General features: G+C 36.5%; 1 pseudogene across 1 annotated transcript in view; it reads left to right on the forward strand.

Annotated features, from left to right (window-relative positions):
- The window catches only part of LOC149576693 (uncharacterized), a 47,275-nt pseudogene extending 25,410 nt beyond the window's left edge, over positions 1-21,865 (forward strand). The window contains exon 2 of the transcript XR_016362066.1: positions 21,489-21,865. The product of XR_016362066.1 is annotated as an uncharacterized LOC149576693 (transcript). The remainder of the gene's footprint in view (positions 1-21,488) is intronic.
- Positions 21,866-22,545: the final 680 nt, after the last annotated feature.

Here is a 22,545-nt window from a genome sequence, read left to right on the forward strand (position 1 = left end):
ATACATGATTCTTAGACATACTTACTGTCTTGTGTTATCACAATGTATGATAACAGGTCCTGAAAACTCTATCCCAACATCCTTCAGCATCTATTTCATCCACATGATCTAATTGTAATTGTTTGGTGTTGCTGAATACTCTGCTTTTGCTGTACTTTGTGAAATACAATCTTGTTTCTTGCTCAGCCAAGAAACCAATCTTCCTTCAAGGAAAAATGCTCCACCACTTGTATTCTTTCTATCATCCATACTGCCTGTCCAATCCGCATCAGTAGATGCACATAGAGTAAAGTCATTTGATCTATCACACCATAATCCAAAATTAGGTGTACCCTTAAAATATTTGAATATTCTTTTCACTGCTGCATAGTGTGATTCCTTAGGGTCTGCTTGAAATCTTGCTACTATACCAACTACATTTTCTATATTTGGTTTGTGTGAGTCAGATATTGCAAACTTCCAATCATGGATTTGTAGTTCTTCTACTCAACTGTAGGTGTCTCATCTTTGCTAGATAACTTGTGACTAGTTATTATAGGTGCACCAATAGGCTTACAACTTTCTAAGCCAAATCTCTTCAACAAGTCTTTCAAATACTTAGTTTGTAATAGGAAAATACCATCACTGTTCTACACAAATTGTAAACCTAAGAGATATTTCATCTCACCAATCTTGCTCATCTCAAATTCATTCTTCATTTCATTAGCAAATTTGTCACTTGCTTCATCATTACCTCCAAATATTATGTCCTCCACAAATATCACAATAGCCAACAAACCATTCTCAATTTCTTTCGAATATAAGTTACTATCTGCAGTACCTTTAGCAAATCCCAATTTTTACGAAATACCTATCCAACCTCGCATACCAAGTTCCAGGTGCTTGCTTTAGTCCATACAATGCTATCTTTAACTGGCATACCATGTCTCCTTCTTCTATCAAAAGAAATCCGTTAGTTTGTTCAATGTAAACTTTTTCTTCAAGTTCTTCATTTAGAAATGCTGACTTTACATCCATCTGATGCACTTTGAATTTCTTACTTGCTGCATAAGCCAAGAACATTCTCATTGCTTCAATTTTGGGAACAAGTGCAAATGTCTCTTGATAGTCTATACCTTCTTGTTATGAATATCCTTTACATACCAATCATTCTTTATTTGTCATAACATCTCCTTGTTCATTCATCTTGTTTCTGAAAACTCACTTAGTGCCTATAACAATCTCATCTTTAGGTCTAGGAACCAGTTCCCATGTCTCATTCTTCACAATCTGATCTAGTTTTTCCTTTAGCAATCATCCTTGCATGCTTCATCTGCACACTTTGGTTCAACTTGAGAAATCAAACATAATTCTTCATGAACTTTGTTTCTTGTCATAATTCCTCTATATTTTCTTCCAATATTATGATTAGTAGAGTGATTCTTTGTAAAATTCTTGTTAGGTGTCACTATCTCAATACTTACTTCTTCTTTAGGTTCAGATTTTGGTTCTTCTCTCTATTCCACAACTTGAATGTCATTTTCATCCTTTTTTGATTTGCACTCTGTTCATTGTATACACTACTTTATTGATTACTCCTTTCCAAAATGTCTTTGATACATCATAGCTCTAGCTGCTTCTGTTACAGACCTATTTCTTCTCTCAACAATTCCATTTTGCTCAAGAGTATTCGGAGCTAATAGCTGCCTTTGAATGTCATTCACTTCAGAAAAGGTGTTAAACTCATTCGAGGTACACTCTCCACCTTTATCTGATCTTAAACATTTAATCTTCAATCCAGACGTATTCTCAACTCTATTCTTAAACAATTTAAGCTTCTCAAATTTATAATCAAAATCCTTTTCCCTTTCTATTTAGGAGTTGAAAAAAGTTGCGCTCACTTAGCTTATCTAGTTCACATGTCATGATTCTAGCTATTTCATGTCTATGTTGTTTGCATAAGCATAGAAGATTTAGGGGTGTTATTTGCTATATAGATTCAGTTATATGCTTTAACACTAGTACCATATGAAGAATTTGAGGTTCACTCGCTTAAGCTTTGCAGAGCCTGAAGTAGGAGAAGGGTTTAGCCTTATAGTTGGCCCTGGTGTCCGAATAAGTATGTTGAATATGGGAATTACCTGCCCCTAGATTATTCTATTCCTATCACTAGGTTTTTGAAACATGACGTTTTGAAACACCAACACCTTTCACCATAGAATCCTCTTGTCTTAGTAGGACCACTCAAATCTGTACGAACAATCTTCAATCTCATTGTTGTAGTAAACTTCTTGCTAGGAAAGGAGTTTTTCTTTTGCTTAGTCATAACACATTCCTTGCACACAACATTAGTAGGCTTAACAATTTTTGGTAAACCTCTAACAACAAATGTACTACTTGCCTTCACAATATTATCAAAATTTATATGACAAAATCTTCTATGCCACAACCAACTGTTATTAACTTTTCTAACATACATGTCATCTTTGTAGGGTTCAGCTGAAAAACATTACTTTTGGATTTGTACTAGTGACAATTAACTTACCATCATTGTCCTTAATAATGCATGTCTTTTCTGTGAACTGTAACTGATATCCCTTATCAACCAACTGTCCAACACTCAATAGGTTATGCTTTAATCCATCAACAAAGTAAACATCATTTTTGTTAGTTTTCCCATCAAGGGTAATAGATCCTATTCCCTTGATATGACAAGCAGCATTATTACATTATTACCAACTCTGACAATTCCTCTATCTTGACTATTAACTTAACAAATTTATTCATGTGACTAGTCATATGATGTGAACAATGTGTTAGTTTTCCTATCAAATATGATGTGAACAATGTGTTAGTTTTCCCATCAAGGGTAATAGATCCTATTCCTTTGATATGACAAGTAGCATTGTTACCAACTTTGACAATTCCTCTATCATGACTATTAACTTAACAAATTTATTCATGTCACCAGTCACATGATGTGAACAACCACTGTTTATGATCCAATCATCTTTCTTCTCAACTTTTGATACTCGGGCTTTCTCTTCTCTGATTTTTGTTTCAAGACTTTCTTCTTTTATAGCTAAAAATCCTCAGTCATCATCACTTTCACTTTGAATTCTCTCATCAGACTCATCATCTTCATTTGCATACAATCAATCTCTAGGCCTTCTAGACTTGAAATTCTTTTTGTGGTTTTTCACTCTTTTAGGACACTTAGAAGAATAATGACCAAATTCATCATAAGACCAACATTTAAAGATTTTCTTACTATCTGATTCTCTCCTTACAAGCAAGGTAATTCCTTCTTCAATCTTTTTGTCTTCCTCAGATCTGGATTTGGTGCTACTGGCATAATCTCCATTGGTGCTTGCACTTCTTGACAAGGAAGTGTTAGAATATATAGTCCAATATAACTAAGAGGGGGGAGGGCGGTGGTGAATTAGTTATCCAACTATTATCACAATAGTCAACCTTAAAAAAACTTAAGCATATGAGTAATACAATCAAAAATCACAAAGATATTCATACACAATAACATTAGATATGTTAACTAGGGAAACCCTTGATTAGATGGAAAACCCTGGTGGGGATGGTACCCACGAGATGATGTAGTAATATAAATATTCCTTATTAGAGGATGGTCCTTGCTAGGAGTCTATAACAACATTTAGTACATATCACTCCTTGTTAGGAGACTTTGAATCCCTGTTAGGAGATTCCAACCCTGTTAGGAGTTGTGGAGGATAGCTAGACCCGTTGCCCAAACAGCTTCAAGGTTAAGAGCAATGAACCCTGTTGGTGTTTTTACACTACCAAGCAAAAAAAAACTTGATACCAGGATAATGAAGATCAAAATAACCTAAGGATTAGCTACTTCCTATGCTTAGCTAGATGGTCTTTAGATCTGGACCCAACTTCAACAAAATCATAAAAATTTTCTACTCTTTTGGCTCTGCAAAACCAAGGCGGGTGCACTTGAGGGATAAAAAGATTCAAAATTTGATACTATCTTCACACTTTACTGATTCAGTGACATTTTATTACAATATTCATCCCCTCTAGCAAATTGGTCATAATTCTTCTCAGATTTACTAGTAATTCTGGGTAACAACAACTAAATATAAGTCAGCGATTAAATACAAACAAGTATTGACCAACTATGATACTCTTCACACATTTAAAGTAAAATTAATTTTGATTTTGAGATTTTTCTTGATGCTGATCCATGATTTCTTCATATGCAAACTGAACTAATTGATTAGTGCCTCATCCATTGGGATTCAGAGTCTATCCAACTATTTTGACCTAATTGATTGCATCACAATTAAAATCATCAGCGGTTCTCCCTAAAACTCATTCTTATGCATATCCTTATTATTGCTTGGAAATCCTATCATATCACTGAAGCATTTACTTAACTCATTGAATAAAAAACAATAGTGAATTGACATACAACCTATCCTAGTTGCATTAAATTGATCAAGCTTTGCCCACACAATCTCAAAACAACCAGTCAATAACAATGGAGACAAGATTCAGAGAAAAAGATATGGTGACAGTTCATCTTTGTATTAATTTGATTTGAAAATTATGTAACATTGGAATAGAACTCAAAACAACTCAAGACTAGACAATCTAATACTTCAATGCTAATGTATCTTGAAATTTGCAGAGAAAATGCATCATTCAATTTTGACATCAAGAAAACTGGATCGAATAAATTAGCAAAACTAAAAGTTATACAAAATGTTCGGACCCTTTCTCTAGCCTTGGGATCTCACTTATATAGTGTGAGATGCAACAAGCTTGAGGCTTAGAGAGTATTGACAACTGTCCTTAAGACAAAAATATATTTTCAAAAGTTACTATCATAAAAGACAAAAATTGGTGCAATAGAATAGTTTACATCATGAATATTCTTTTGTGGGACCACTTCTATTGCACTCTTTGTTGAGGAGTTTGTGATTGGCTTTATCATAATAATTATTCTTCGGAGCATGTGGCCATTGGACTTGCTTGTGGTGGACCCTGTTCTGATACTTGAAAATTGAGCTGAACTCGGGGTTCTCCATCCATGTCATCCTGCACTGACAAACTGACAATCACACTTGATTGTCTTGTTGCTAGATCATCGGTTTGGGCCTTTGTGCTTGTGATTGCAATTGGTTGTTTACCTTTGTCTTCTTATGCTTTTACCGAGGCATCAGTTACTGGCAACTCATCTTGTTCCATTTCATCATCGTCAGTTTCTCCAAATTCTAACTGCTTTGCATGTACAAAATCTGCCATCCACTTGTCAAAAAGTGTGTCATTTTGGTCAGTTAAAACTCAAAATCTCATTTTGTTTCTTCATCAGATACTCTCCCAATTTATCTATTTCAATAAAATCTTCTTTTAAAGAATCATAAACTATTTGCACTTTTACAACTTATTCTGTCATATTCGCCCACCATGCATGTCCCTTTTCATTTATGACCCTGTTCATCCTAAGGCATAATAAGTCATCCATTTCTTGGGCCCAATCTTCTTTATTTTTTAATTTATCTTTTTTATCCAAGGCATGGGGGAAGAGTCCAAAGTTTTTACTCTTATACTTTGCAAGATAATTTATGATCCTCCTTTGTAATGCGATTCTTTTATCATCAAACTCGGAGAGATCATTACTCAAGTAATAAGTCATTTCTATATACTCACAAGACAGAGTGATAACTGAATAACATAAAAGGGTGACATCTTTATCCCTCTTATTCCATTTATTAACAGTTGACTTCAAGGCCTCCTCATTTTTTTTCAGCTGATTCCATATGTTTATTGCCTTTGCCAATTGTTCATGGAATGCAGGCCAACCAATTTTATCTACTAAATACATAATTGCTTCCCTCAAGTTATCCTCATATTGGATATCTAATTCCACATGCAATGCCCACAGTTTGCTCTTTTCTTCTTCAAAATCCTTTGCAGTATAATACTGAGGTCTCTGTGGTGTGTTTGGAATCTTTACAAGAGGAGTGGATTTAAAAGGCTCCATTGGTGGATGAGAATAAGTAATTCTAGGCCTACTAGACTGTCCTGGGTGCCCCATCACCTTATTCTCAAGCTCTGTTCATTTTTGTACTTCTTTATTGTAAGCTGATAGAACCTGTTCATATTTTTCTTCTAATTCTTATTTCTCTTTTTTCTCCCTCAGAGCTGTGGCTAGGGTGAGGTTGGCTGTTCCAACAGTTAGCTCTGTGGCCTCCACATTTGGAGTATCCTCTACCCTTTTTACAATCAGGTTTCCAATCAAGCCAGTATCATCAGGCTGGGAGCAACTAGCTTTGGATCCTTTTCTGATAGACCAAATCACTAATGCAGCATGATCCTCACTGAATTTGACACCTTTCAGCTCTTTTTTCAACTTTTCATCTACATTTACCTTAGTAACAATGTTAACAATTATTGCATCTGCAATGTCCCAATTTGGCAGGAGAAAAACCCCAAAAGATCTTATCATTTTTCTCCCCTCTTCAGGGGTCAAGTTCTTAAACTCTTGCAGCATTTCCTCTTTTATTTGATTTTGTAGAGCTGCCTCTTCCATCTCAGAATGCTCTGCTTTCATCTTGTTACACTTTTTCTCAAATAATTCAATATTTGTCCTCCATGCAAACTGGTAGAAAGCTCTAGATTTGACAAAGTTGTCATCAGAAATAAACTCTTGACTAGCTTCTACCACAAGGTCCAATTCCCTTCCTCTATAATCAACAACAGTTAATTCCAGGCTAGGCATGGGAGGCTCTTGAGGATTCCCCTTTTCTAATTCTGAAACAATGATAAAAACTCCCCCTTGGGATCCTAATTGTTCCATTTGCTCCTTAGTGAGCTGCTCATCTCCTAAATGCAATGGGGATTGAGAGGGTGAGTATTCTTCTGCTTGGGGCATATGTTTTTTTTCTATCTTCTTCCTTTTAGCCTTTGGCTCTTCAAGCCTTTCTTCCAAAACAATACCAGCTGACCCAACTATTTGTTTACCTTTGTCAACTGCGGGCTCTTTATTCTTAATGATATTATAGCCAACCCTCCTCTGAATAATCAATTGTCTTGATCCTACTACAGGGGTAAACGATAACCTTTTCATGACCTCTCGGGCCTTATTAGGATAAGAATTAATAAAAAATGTCATCTTCTCATTCATTGCTTCCATAATCTCAGGAAAAGTAATCATCAATTTATTTATCTTATCTGCCTCTGTCTTGGCATCTTTTAGAGGCTTATAATCTTTATCAAAACAATTAATAAATTCTAAGACCCTGGAGTAAACTCTTCACTTCTCCTTCTTAATCTCTTGCTCTTGGAGAGAGAATTCATTTCTAATTATATCTTCAGGGAAGTAGGGCTAATGTTTTCTAGCACTAGTCTTAGCCCTCTGTCTGAAAATATCAAAGAATCCTTCACTATCATTGAAGCGATCATGAGAAGTAGCCATTTTATATTGATCTAAACATTTATATAGAAACAACCAACCACCCTTGGTGATTATAAGCTGATGGGCAACAGTACAAGATGGGAGAATTGAACCTCTAGACCGGCCAGTTAGTTGTGCTTCCTCCAATCCACCTATCTGCCATAGCATTTTAGCTATTCCCACCTTCAGAGGTACTTGGTAGGGAAGTACATGGGCAGTTCCTTGGAATCCATACACTCTAAAAAATGTAGATACATGGTATGGTATGATATCTGCCCAATTATGGAACACCTTCAAACTAGTAGGGTTATCCGTAGGCCTGATGAAATCCAGCAGTGCCTTAGGTATTCTAGGATTGCCCCTTAATAAAAGGCTCCTCAACCTGGATGCGAAGTATCGATCAAATCTCACAAAGCTGGCCTCTTCTGCATGCTAGGTCATATCTGCACTCCATAATTGGACTGGCAGAGCTTCTCCCTCATATTTTCTGTTCAATTCCATTTCTTTTTCAAAGAAAGTAACACCTCTAGGCAAGAACATATGTATCAACAAAGTGTAATGGCCAAATGTTTTTTCAATTTCGCCTTTTGCAATTCCAATTAGACCTATGTGGATTTCCTCTACTAAATAAGATGCAAAATCAAAAATAATATCCACACCAAAAGAAGAAATTTGTGTCATCATATACATGAATTTTATTGGCATAAAATCTTGTTCATCTTCACCAAAAACCTTACATAAGGTCATGTAAATGTCAATGGCCCTAGTATTGAAAAACTGCTTCTTAAAAGGCTCTTTTGTTGATGCTGTAACAAAAGTCAAACTACCAATTGTGGCCAGGTGTCCTCTCAATGCACCTTGTCTAATTTGATCTTTACGAGACAAGTATTCCTTTTCCAATCCTTGAAAGTCAATGATCTCATGGTAATCTGTGGTTGGCTCCATTCCAAAATCTTCCTGAATCTCTTCTGCAGTAATTTTTACCAACATTCCCCATCTATTCTCCTCATCATCCTAGTTACTGGGTCATAATTTAGGGCTACAGCGGTGAGAAGGTTTGAATCCATGAAAACCCCAAAGACTACTAACTTACCTAAATCAAAGTTCCAAACATTTCCATGGGGAGCAAACAACTTCCTTTCTAAGAACCATTTCTTGAACAATTGGAGCCCTGTTTTAGAGGTTATGGCATCCCTAGTCCAATTCCTTTTATCATACAAACCATTTGCAATCCGAAGCCTAGGGTTTACAGGAACTATCTTCTTAATTTGGGCTGATTCATTCGTAGATTCACTCAATTGTTCAAGGAAATCATCATGGATATTCCTACGAGCATACTCTACTTTGCTCGAGAAACCCTTCTTTGGAGGCATATTTGATAATAATGAAGCGAAAATAGAATTCCTTGAATTATATTCGAATTGAGGTACTTACTTGGCTATCTTGCTTCTTCTCTCTGAATGTTGTAGTGAATTGCCGATATAGAAAGTTCTTCACAATTCAACCAGGCGGGAAAATTGCTCTTCAACAAGTTCTAGCTCTCAGAAAAATCAAGAACACATTTGCATGAAGAAAATCTCGACTATCTGCAATATATTCCTTGTTTTATTTCGCATGGGGAGCTTTAATTCTCATAAATGGATTGTAGAGAAATAGAGTGGCATCACCTTTCAAATTTGAAAACAAGCTGTCGATTTTTTGGAAAATCCAATGATTTAGGAATAAAACGTTTTATGACTCAACCCTCTTAGTTGGTAGTCAATCCAATCGAATTTTTCCACATAAGCCTTTTCTTTCACTGCTGGTGACTTACACCGGACCCACTTACACCTCTGGAAACGTGTCATGTTCTTGCTATGTTGCCAAGGGTAAAAATCAAGCAACTCCCATTGGCGACAAAGCAACCATTGTTGATCAAATTTGCATGGAACAGTAGAGCTTTATGGTTATTCTATTATACAAGATGTGGGTCCGCAATATTTCCTTTTGGTCGCTATGTCACCAAGGATAAGGTTCTTGTAACTTCCGTTAGCGACAAAGCGACCACCGTCGATCTTGGGGAGATCGGATGGTGCAGACTTATGTTTCATTTCCTTTAAAGTGAATCCCTCGTAACAATCTAGCATTCTAACAATCCTTTAATAACATGGAATTTATGGTGCCGTCCTCAAAGGTTGGTCCTACCACATATCCATGTGGCAGGCTGTCGCTATGTCGCCAAGGGTAAAAACCTTGCGGTTTCCCTTGGCGACAGTGACCATTGTCGATCATGAAAAGATTTGATGATGTGGATCTTTTTCTTAAAATCTCATTCCTTTATTGATTGGGTCCCGTGGACGAGTACTGCTTGGTCTCTATATCGCTAGGAATAAATAGCATGTAATTTCATTTGGTGACAAAGCGACAGGTACAACCCTTGATCTTAAGAAGATCAAGGGTTATCGTTACTCGATCACTTTTTTCAAATAAAAACATAAACCCGCGGCAAATTAAAATGAAAGCTTAGGTTAAGGATATTTTCAGAGACTTAGGATAATGTTTAGACAATCCAAATGAATTTTAAAAGGGTACCCGGGAAAAATAAAAAGGGCATTTAAAAGGTTTTTCCTGCGCATCTTATTTTGAAAGGGCACGTTATGAAACACAATCCAAAGGTTTTCTAGGGAAACATTTAGGGAAACAAAAATTAGGGTTATTCTAGGGTTAGCCAAATGTAAAACATAAAACCCTAATTTTTACAAAGGCCACTGCAAGAATTTACTTAGAGATACATTAAGATAAACTTGGAGTGAAAACCAGACCAACAAACCCATTGTCCCAATGATGTTTGTATTATTCCTTACAGAATAATAGAAATGAATAGTACTCCCTTCCTCTGTCCTGTCAACTGGACCTCTGCTCCTTCTGATCTTGTAACCAGATCACAAAACTCACATCTAATAATCCCTTCGATTGCTTACTCACATTCAGTCAACACTCTACTCCTTTTCGCACTCCACACTTCATACAATACTTGATACTTTTTGCAAACAAGGAAAACATCTTTCCCTTATACCATAGCTTCAGAATAATTCCTTGAGTCGGTCTTGAGACTTGTCCAATTAATTATAATAAGATAATTAATTAATTACAATTACAATAGCATTGTTGGCTCACAGTCTATATGTTAGTACCCAATACGGCCACGGTTTTAAAACTTTTAATTTATGATTTCGAACCACTTTGAACTAAGGTTCAAAGTAGTTCGAAATGGTTTCGAAGCCCAAGGTGGTCTGTTGGTTCAACATGCAGATTCATATCCAGGCTCCCATTGCCAAGTTTAATGATTCAGTACAAAAAGCCAAAGGTCATAGTTTGGAGATGCTCCTCAGCCAAAGAATGAAATATCATAGTGAATCCTCAAGGTTCTTTTCAGTGGTTCAGAATGGTTCAGTTTGTTTGAATCAGGTTCAAAGTTTGAGCAAATTTTGAATTCAGCTTGGAGACCTGGCAAATTCGGTTTAGTGTTTCAGCAATTTGGAGTTCAGGTACAAAAGGTTCAACAAGTTTGTTCAATGTGGTATGGGACAAAAGACAAACACTTCATGGTATAAAGAAAAAACGGCTATAATCTTAGTTCAAAAGAGATAATTGCATTTGATGATGCCGCGAGCGGAAGGACTTCTTTCTTAGGGATGAATCCACAATGATGCATGCAGATGATTTCAAGACAGATCGGTATGAATTGCTTATAGGGCCTTGCAATGGAAGCTATTGTAATGATATGATTCGAAGCCATATTAGTAAAGTCCTCTCTGACCAAACATCAACGCTTCTATGTGAGTAGCCGAAAGGTTCCCAAACAACACTTAAGGCTTGGTTTTGAACATCCATTTCATAGAAGAATGGTGAATATGAGACGCCCGAATTGGACATTAATGCGGCAATTCACATGATATATCTTGATGGAATGTGGAGCAAAGGTTTGAAGATGTTTCGAGAACGAAAATGCAAGTTGAAGCCGCACCCTTGAGATTTCATTTATCTCAAACAGCATATACCAAGTTCAGTCATGATGTGCATGATTCCAAAATCGCCATGATAATCGGAATAAACACTTGGGTTGTGAAAAGTATCATGTGATAACGTATTTAACATTAATGCTTCACATTGCAAAGGCTCTTCATAGAGCGAATCTCAAGGAAATCTGTAATAATAAGTGCCCTTGGTATGAAGTATACCGATCAGTCAAAGTTTCTAGCAGACCAGAAGCTTGAAACATGCACAAAGATCACTTCACGATGGAATCAAAACTGTGAAACGAAGTTTGGGAAGTCGTGATGGTAGTGTTTGAAGCAACCCCACCATGTTACATATGCCATCAAGCATGCACAAAGGTATTAGAAGCCGCGAGTTCCTCCACAGTATAAACTTAACATCGGGGAATGTTAACGCAGAGTATAAGTAAACGTCGGTTTGGGCATTGATAAATCAATTTGTGAGCTCGGGTTCCAAAACTCAGTAGAAAGACATGAGATTGAGGCCAAGAAGACTTGAAAGACAAATTTGAGAACCCTGAAAACCTTAGCAAGGGGTCCTGCAGTCTTGTTAGATGACGATACTAATGAAAGGAGAGGAAGGAGAAAGTCTGCTCGTCTTACAGTTAAAGATTTGTTATGAGAAAATGTTAGAATTTCTTAATTGATTTCGAGAAGAGAGCCTTGAACGGATATATATGACATTTGCTCATAAATTGAACAGGGAGAAATATTCAAACTATTGGTTGCGGTTAGTAAATTTGATGTCAGTGTGAGAATTTGAGAAGGGGAAGTCACCAATTACCCCGACCATGGTAAAACTATTGGCTGCACTCACACTTGTCAGTTCAAGATTTTTATTATGGCAGATTGAAAGAATTTGGAGATGGTCAATGAATTTAAACAATACAAGGGTTCCCAAGTGGTGAACATTTGATAAAATGCAAATTGATAAATTCGAAGCACTGAGTGGTATGTTTGATCAAAAGGAGGGACATAACTTTGATAGCACATTATGCTATCTGCAGGTGTTAGTGAGAAAGATATATTAAAAACGTATGATGGAAACATTATATGATATAAAGATAATGTTTCAAAGTCTTGTAAACTATAACAAATGAAAGTCTGTGTGCTAATAAATTCAGTATAAGCAATGAGAAGGAATATGCATTCCAAATTAAGAATGGTGAATCATCACCCATTTTAAAGGTCTGACATATCATTTGAATAAAGGAACATCTGTGCATCTTTAAAATGACAGGTTAATCTAAAGTCACTCATGACTTTAAAACTTATAAAATATTATAAGCCCAACTTGAAAGATGGAAGGTTATGGGTCAGTTTTAATAACTAAAAAGTGAACAGAGTCATGGGGTCTCGGGAATTCTATTAAAATATCATGCTATGCTAAGAAGGCAATACCAAGAATTAGTTATGAAGTTGAAAAGTTACAGGAAAAGAAGAGGTTAAAAGAGCCGGCAACAGAATGAAACGGGGTTTGATCTTTTCTCTCCAGTACTACAGACTTGGTGCTACAGCAAAGAGGGAAACTTTTCCAGATTATTTCCAGCATTAGCCCATTTTCTTGTGAAGGTCATGAGGAGTAGAGCCAGGGTTTTCCTTTCTTTCTTTCTGAACTGTGTGTGTTAGAAATAAGAGAGTTGTGTTTTGTTTGAAATGCAGAGAAAAACTTTAGATTTCACTAATGGTGATTGTAATAGCAAATGCATCTTTATGCTTTTAGAGGAGGGAGACTCGAAAGTTAATTGTATGTCAAAACTTAGAGTTTGAGCAATCTACTTTCCACTAATCATGATCTTTGTGTCACTTTAGTTTTCTCTGAAACATGCTGTTACATCTCCATATCTTCGTTTCTGCACTTTCTCAGGAAGATGGGTAATATGTTTCTTAACTTCGTTCTTTGTAGCATGTCGGGGTGAATGGGCTTTCTATCATTTACCATTTTTTTTTTTGTAGTTGTTTAGGTTTACGCATCTACGCTGTACTTATGGATAGATGTTTGATATCCTTTTGTGCTTTCCGGTTAAAAGTACCTATAATTAATTCATTGGATATCTCATACGGGGAGTTGTACCTGGTAAAATTCAGAGGAAGGTTATCAATCCAATGATAACCTGTCCAACTATTGGTGTCGGTTTGTCGTTTCACTTGGGCATTCAGGGTCAGATTTGCACATGTTTTCTCGAAGGACAATTTGTTCACTAACACTGTACAGAACTTCACACGTGCAATACTAGGGCTTGCACACTTGCTGATGTCACCATTATATTGTCCTGTGTCACTGCTTGATTGCGCATGTTCTCATTACATCTCAGGTGTTAGATAGTGAACAAACATCAAGAATTGCTTTTCAAATGCTCTGTGTAAATCAGGTACAACTTCCATATGTCTTCAACTTAGACTCTACACACTAAACCACATCATCAGGACACTATGATGAATATGTCCATGACCGCATCACCAAACAATCAAACCTTTGTCCGTACGACTAAGATCTCTGTCTGCTGCTCAACCAGTCTTTACAAAAACCATACTATGTTGACATCAATGCCAAACAAAGTCACGAATGCAACATGTCAATACTCTTCAATGCTTAGGATACTCCCCCAAGGTAGTATCATCAGCATCCATGCTAATAGGAAGGGTGAACACTTAATGCACTTAAAGCAGTTTCTACTCTAGGCAAGTCTCCAACCTGATTCAAGCTCACTTTGGTTGCTTCCATTAATCTTCCAAGAAGAGTCTCTCTGGTAAATTTCTCAGTACAAGGTATCACTTGCTCAATCATCTACGATGTCTACTTGAATGGTGGTGTCAAAGTTTTCAAGATCTTCCATATAATCTCATCTTCATCTTTAGATCCATTACAAGACTTGATTCCTACAACGATTTCTGATATTCTACTAATATAACCTCTTATAGATTCATCTTCCATTATCTTAGCCTCTTGAAACAAACATATCCAATTTTGTAATCTAATTATCTTAGCATGCTTATCACCTTCAAAAGTAGATAACATAGCTTTCCAAATTTCATGAGATCAATCTAAGGATTTTACTTGATTAAGAGCTAACAAAACTGCTTCTCTGACAAGCATGTTACACATAAACAGATCTCTTTCAGCTTTACTACATTCTTCAAGTTTTCTTTCTTCCACAATTTTCTTTCCATTCTTCGTCATCAGCCAATATCCTGGACCCATTCGTAGCAGATGTGTCTTCATCTTCTCTTTCCAGCTGTCATAGTTAACTCCATCAAACATAGGACTCTCTTTTCTAAATGACCCGCCATTAATCTCCTTAAGTTGTTAAGCTTTTCCTTCAAGGACCTGATGCTCTAATACCAATTGTTAGAAAGTAAAATCCACCAAGATAATTGAAGGGGGAGGGGGGGGGGGGGGGGGGCGGGGGGGGGGGGGTGTGAGAGGGGGTGAATCAGTTATCTGATCAATATAACTTTTATTGACCTTATTAAACTTTAAACATGTGAACAATATGAACAGAAATCAGAAAAAAATACACATACATAATAACACTAGATATGTTAACTAGGGAAACCATTGATCGGAGGGAAAACCTCGATGGGAATGGTACCCACAAAATAATGTACTAATATAAATGTTCCTTGTAAGAGGATGAACTTTGTTAGGAGCCAATAAATTACATTCAATACATATCAGTTCCTTTTAGGAGACTTTGAATCCTTGTGAGGAGATTCCAACCCTGTTAGAAGTTCTAGAAGGCAGATGGACCCACTATCCAAAACAACTTTAGGGGAAAGATCACTGAACTCATTGTCCAACTGACCTTTGTATTATTCCTTTCAGAATAATAGAAATGAAATTGATCTCCGCAACTCAAACTCTTGCTCTGTCCTCTTACTGTTCCAATACCACACCAAATACCTTTCAGATCTCAATACCAGATCTTCAAATTCGCATTGCACGGATCCCTTTGGTTGCTTACTCGCACTTATCAACTTCGCATATCCAATACAAGTTCGCTTACACTTGCATACATTTTTACACTTCATCACAAGGAAAATAACCTTCCTTTATACCATATCCTCAAAATAATTCTTTTAGTCGGCCTTGAGGCTTTCCCAATTAATTATAATAGGACCTTATTAATATAATACAATTCATTACATTTTTTCACAATTACAAAACACTGTTGGCTCACAGTAATTACAACTTTTCACATGTGCGACCTCAGACCTCACACACTCATTGACATCATTATCAAATTGTCTACAGTCACTGCCTAATTTCTCCCATCATGATTTTATCCCTGTTAGGAGATACAATTTGAACACCAGAAACCACTTCTCAAGTACTCTATTTGCACACTGTCTTTTGTAAATCACAAATAACTTTCACATGTCTTCGACTTTCTACACGCGCACTTGTCCATATTATCAGGATATACTATAGAACATATCCTCAACTGTGCTTGACCTCATCGTCAATACACAGCCCATACAACCTCTTTCTCTGTTTACTACTCTGTCAATCTTTACAGAAACAATACTCTGTTGACATCAATGACAAACACAATCATGAATGCAACATGTCAATCATGCTAATAAACTCTCCAATTGTTCTAGCAATGCTTAGGATACTCCCCCAAAGGAATACAATCAATATTCATGCTAACAAGTCACCCATCGTAGTATTACTCCAGCTTAAGTGCGCTTAACTATGGAGTTTCCCCCATGGTGAAACCCACTTTGCTTGCAACCCCATTCATAAAGCTTTCACCAAGTGTTGCGTGTTATGAACCATTCATCAAAAAGCTTCTTAAGCTCATCAATGGATAAGGAGGAGATATTTTTCCACAACAAGTCAAATTGTGATATTGCTATCAGGATTCAATTGTGTAGTTTTTTGAGTCAAACTCATTGGCTCATGTTTCACACAAATTCATCTCTCATGACAATTAATGGAATACTTAGCACTCAATGGGTCTGACCATGGAGAAAACTTCATACTTAAGTGCGCTTAAGCCGGAGTAGTGCTGGGATGAGTGATCTCCTGGGAAGTCCCAATGCTTCATCTCTGTGAGCATCACCTAGATCCAATGAGTGCTAAGTGTTCCATTTATTGTCATTAGAGATGAATGGTTCATAAGGCACAACACTTGGTGAAGGTTTTGCAAATGGGGTTGCAAATAGAGTGGGTTTAACCATGGAGGAAACTCCGCAGTTAAGCACTCTTAAGTTGGACTAGTACTGGGATGGGTGACCTCCTAGGACGTCCCGTTGCTTCACCTATGTCCAATGAGTGCTAAGTGTTCCATTTATTGTCATGAGAGATGAATTTGTGTGAATCCACTACTCATTAAACATGAGTCAATGAGTTTGACTAAAAAAACTACATAGTTAAATCCTAATAGCAATATCGCAATTTGACTTGCCATGGAAAAATATCTCCTACTTATCAAGGATACTTGAGTCATAGAATTCTAGTTCAAGTGTTGAAGATGTCCAAAGTTCCAAATGATACGATTCAAGGTGTTCAAAGGTTCAAATATCAATTTCAAGTGAAAATATATAGAAGGGAGGATGTAACATCTTGAATTCCCTTTAAAAGTCCAAGGCCATAATCAAGAAGTTTTGTGTGATGAAATTCTATAATGACTAAATCATCAACGAGGTAGTTTGATCCACTTTTAGGGGATGATTTCCCAAGTAGATGCATGGAAGGAAGAAAGTGGTCAAGGATGATAATTTCAAAACAAGAAATCAAAGTTAACTCAAGGTTACAAAATGATGCAATTAAATGGTCCAAGCCTATATAACATATGTTATGTTGACATGGCATCCAGTCATCTCTGTCAGCTAGTCAAAGATGTTGAAGTCGAGGGTCATTGCATTTAAGGAAGTCAATCAAGAAAGATGATGCATTTTATGCATAGTGGGCATTCATTTCACCCCTCTTCTGCTGGATCGACATGCATAGTGGGCATTTATATCCCATATGATGGTGGATTCTTCTTGGTTGGTCAAAGTGGACCCTTGGAGATTAAAGTAGATTCCTTTTCCATTTCCCTAACCCCAGTTAGGGTTGAGGTAGCATAATATGGGCCATCCAATTTTTTTTATCCAGGCCACTCATTGTATTCGATGACCTATATAAAGGTCACATTTCTCATTTGTAAGCAGTGGAATTTCAAGATTGTTGCTAAGAGCTACCGTGATAAAAGAGTTTTCATTGTTGGTTTCATGTTGATTGCTTCATAGATTTTTGTGTTTGCTTGGTTTCATTATTTCCTCATTTGATTAGATTATTAGATAAAGTATTATGATATCAATGGAGAATACAATGGTGTTTTGATGAATTCCTTGGTTCATACTTTTGACGATTTATTGATTGTAAGTCATCGTAAAGTTAGCTTGAACCTAGTTTTATGCATGCTTAACTTCCATCACTCGATGTGCATTGTTCGTTTCGATGGTGTCCGTTATGGTATGAAAATCATTTGCATAAGCCCTTGAAGATTGCATCGGTTCTTGTGTAGTTGTAGTTTAACTAGGCAAATAAAAGCTTGGTTATTTCAGAATTTGTCCATCAAAGTAGTATTTGTTATTATCATTATCCTTAGGAGCAGAGTAGACTTCCTAAACCCTTCTCCTTTGCTTTCTGCATATTTCTGAAAATCCCAAAAAGTAATCTATTGCCGCATCTTTTGATAGCTCCCATCTAGTATGATTTGAAATCAATACGAGAAATGGAAGCGTACGGCCCCTTGTGATATTTAGTAAATCACATCAACCGTTGAGCTTATTCACGGTCAAGATTTGACATGATAGGGACCTTGGAGTAACCTGTATGATCTTGTTGCAATATTAGCATACATGATACTATGATCAAGAGATGATAAGATACCTTGGTATTTTGTTCTATTGTTGGGGAGTCGGAAAACACACATCACCACATCCCTAATTGCATTGCTTAGAATAGGTTTGATTTAGCAAACTAGAAGTATAATGGTAATTTATTTAGTAGTAATGTACTTGGGAAAAACTTGGAAAAAATGTTGCTCTTCCATCCAACAAGGTCCAAAGAGATGTTAAAAACAAAAACCAGGTATTTGGGAGTAGCATCCCTAGTTGGGTCAAGGAGTAATGTCGTTAGCAAGGTCAAAGGACACTCCTAGCAACAAAGTATAAAAACCCTAAGTAGTCAAGCATCAACTTCTTTCACATTGAATGGTTTGACATTACATCAAACACTTTCCCAGCAAACTCTGATACCACTGTAAAAAAAACCAATGTATGCTCTGACAAAACTATGTATGCCAGTGAACAATGTTTGGTGTAATTTTTAATATATACTTCTTTGAATTTTCTGAAGATATAATGGTTGCAAGGGAAAATACTATATATTATTATTGCTGAAAGAAAATACAGAATTTGACAAATTATCATGAACCAAATTCCAATATTTTAATTAACAATGAAGCCTGATTATTCAATAGCATAATCCTTTGTGTTGCCGGTTGAGGCAAGAATCCAGAATAGTTTAATGACAGCTTCTTTACTCCGCATTCACCTTTATCTCTTTCTACGCAATACCCCCAAGAACTCAATCACACAGTTCTGGAATGATGGACATAGCTCCAAATGGTAATGGCAGGTAGAATGACAATGACATCCAGCTCCAACACAGATTTCACAAGCTGATCACAGGGTTAACTCAGAATGCCATACCTGCGATTTGTTATTACTCCTCCCAAATGCCAATCCCATGATTCGTCTAGCTAGTTGTTTGGGCGTCCAAAGTGCTGTCAAACCCAAACGCCGCTCCAAAATATCAAACCGGAGACCCTTTAATGTGGTCGTTTCCCTGATGGCAGTAACTTACGGGCCCAATACAAACCGCAACTCTCACGCAATGATGACCTTACCTCACAAAACACGAGGCCTCCAACATACAAATTGCGTTACCAGTTCTAGAATATTTTGATGATGAATTGGAGATGGCAGCCAGTGAGATCACAATCAACGCCCTCAAGTAAATTCGATGAAACCAATCTATGCAGATAATCAACAGAAAGAATTCACTCTTCAGCCACAGCAACAATAGTAGGAGGAATTACCAAATTGCTATACAACAATAGCAATTTGCAGAACCAATCTTCAGAGCAATTCTCAGAACTTAATGAAACCCTCACCAAATAATCAAAGAAGAAATATGTATTCAAGATTATTCTCCTTAGCTATAGAAGATACGGTAGGAGAATGTTGGCTGATTGTATACTTCAGCACAATTGCCAAGAACTTCTCAGACTTAGCCCTTATATATTAGCAAGGGCATACAATTCAGAACTTAGAAAAAAGCCACAAAAAGAAAATATATATTCAAGCGTGCTTTTCCCAATGCAATGAGCTCTCATTTATAATTTTCCATTCGCCAAAGTTTCCTAAATAACTCCACCTCATAAATTGTGGAAGTTTCCCAAAAGAACTCAACACTAGAAACTTTCCAATACACTTTTTAGAAATATCTCTTAATGTCATTATTATAATAATACAAACATTATTATAATAATGCAACTCAATGATTAATAAATAAATAAGAGCTCATGCAATTATTTCTTTAATAACTGTAGGTGACGACCAACTGCTGAAGCCACCCACTACACTGTCAAAAATAACAACTGCCAATAATTGACTTACTAAAAATATTAAGTTCATAACTGACCCCCAAAACACCCCGTCAACTCACGAGGGTCACTATGATGAGCTAACTCCATCAATAGCGTAGACCAGCCAAAATCGGGGACGTGACACAAAGCCCAAATTCAATCTTGTAATATCATACAAATTAGCATGGGACAAGCCATTTTTCATAATTTTAGTACTTCTAGAATCTAAATATACCTAAAAATTGCTCCAAACTCCTCAAAAAACACTCCACTTTCATATTTTTACAATTAAATATTTTCTAAATCTTATGTATTTTGGCCCTTGGTTTTCATAGACATGCCGGAGTCTACTTACTAGCATTCACTATGTCCAGTAATTCTGATTGAACTCTTTTAAGTATCAGATTGCAAGTTGTCAAGCCTCAGTTTGACCTGCTCGCTTTGGGACTCGCCAAGTCTTGTCCATGTGCAACTGGAAATGAACAAAGTTGCATGGAGTTTCCCAATGTGTGGATGTGATGACAACAACAGGGAAACACATATAGTACTTGAAAAAATAGTTACAAGAAGATGTATAAGAATTTAAAATGAAACTTTGACATACTAGTTTCCAACATTTGAATTTGAAGTGAACATTAACTTTGTGTCACTCCCCTTGCTTCTCCTCAACTCTCTTGCATGTCACTCTCACTCCACCTTTCACTTGCAACTCTTACTCTCACACTCATGCTATCAGCTTCTTGTCGATTTGTTTTTGTTAATTGGAACAAGGATAAGAAGCAGTTTTATAGAGTCTGCGAGGTTTGGATGGGGCCCATAGGACATAACGGTTCAGCCTTGGGCAAAGAGTTCAAAGACAATTTGATTTTTTTCTTTGAGTTAGTTTTGGTCGTCTGGCTCCAAGAGATTTATGGGAATCCTTAAGATGATTAAGAAATTCGTAGGAGTCCTCTGAATGTCTTGAGGATGTCCTGATGTCTCAGCAATGTTTTGGAGATGTTTGTCTGAGATTCCTGCCAAGACCCCTAGTCTTGGAGATGTCTCCATCCTGGAAATGTAGGGTGTTTTTGGGGCAACATATCCTCGTGGAAAATGAACATGTCCTAGTTGTTTTGCTTCTCATTTGTTTCACACATATTTTCACTTATGCTAATGGATAGATTTAGACAGTAATACATCTTATTTTTTATTATATATTTTGTCTGTGAGTTTCTTGTTCACAACATTGTTGGGACCATGTGTGCATTTGATAGGCTTGTATATCTATTAAATATCATGGGGTTGGGAAGATGGTTTTATTTTTCTTCTCAAAATATTTCTGAAATCTTGAAATATCTGGAGGCTTTATTTATGTTGCTAATGTTTGTTGACTGTTTACAGGTCAAAGATCCTACAGCCTGTGTTGAACATGAAGCAAGTACATCAAAGATTGGGAAAGACCAGTTATTCTATTTCCAGCAGAGGGGAATTGACCCAGAGAAAGCAGTAGCAGCTATCATTGGTGGATTTTGCAGGGATGTATTCAATGAGCTCCCATTTGAATTTGCAGCTGAAGTAAATCAACTTATGAGCTTCAAGCTTGAAGGCAGTGTTGGTTAGGTGTTTTAAATTTTGACTTTGTAGCACTAGTCATTCACACTGTTTTAATACATGACATTGTATGTCTAAACACTACTGTATGCACAATATTAATATTGGCACTTGGTGTGGTTGTATTTATATTCTACTTATACAACAATACTGTACTTTTAGTTAAATTTGCAATTATGCACTTACAAATCAACCTAAATGATGGGATAATTAATGTTTTTTCCTAAACCTTTAGTGAGTGTGATGGGGTTTAGAGTAAGTCATGCCAGGGCTAAGGATTGGGTTAAATAATTTCACTTTCTTCAATAGAAAAGGATGATAAAATTGTAAAGATACCGATATATCTTAGCTTGTAAAATTCTGTTCTTGGAACTGTTAATTACTAAATGGTTTGTTTGTGATATAAGAAATAAACAGATAAGAATGGAATGTTCAAGTATGTTCTGTTAGATAGACAACGAATATTTTTTTGGAAAAAGTATTTTGAAGGTTGGCTGAATGATGCTGATCACTCCATTACAAAGTGTTTACAATTTAATGATACATTAAATTCTAATCCCTCTTTTGCCCCACATTTTTGCTATCTTGCGCAAGACAGTTATACATTATTATGAGGAGATAAATGCAGTACTCTTCCCTATGATAATGATGCTACTTGAGAAAGGAAAGAGATCAAAAAGAGTTTCTGATATTTCTATTGAAGATAATGTTCATTGCAGCAGAAACTAAAGAATTTCAAGGAGCTTAACAGGCGTGCATCTTCTCTATCATACTCTCAGAATTACCTAGGCACAAGATGTGCATGCCAGCATCCTATGTAAGTACTCATTGGTGCCATAAAATTGCA

The sequence above is a fragment of the Cupressus sempervirens genome, chromosome 1, assembly GCF_028749045.1.
Source record: "Cupressus sempervirens isolate cs-2001-9-10 chromosome 1, ASM2874904v1, whole genome shotgun sequence".
In the NCBI taxonomy this organism is placed as follows: domain Eukaryota; kingdom Viridiplantae; phylum Streptophyta; class Pinopsida; order Cupressales; family Cupressaceae; genus Cupressus; species Cupressus sempervirens.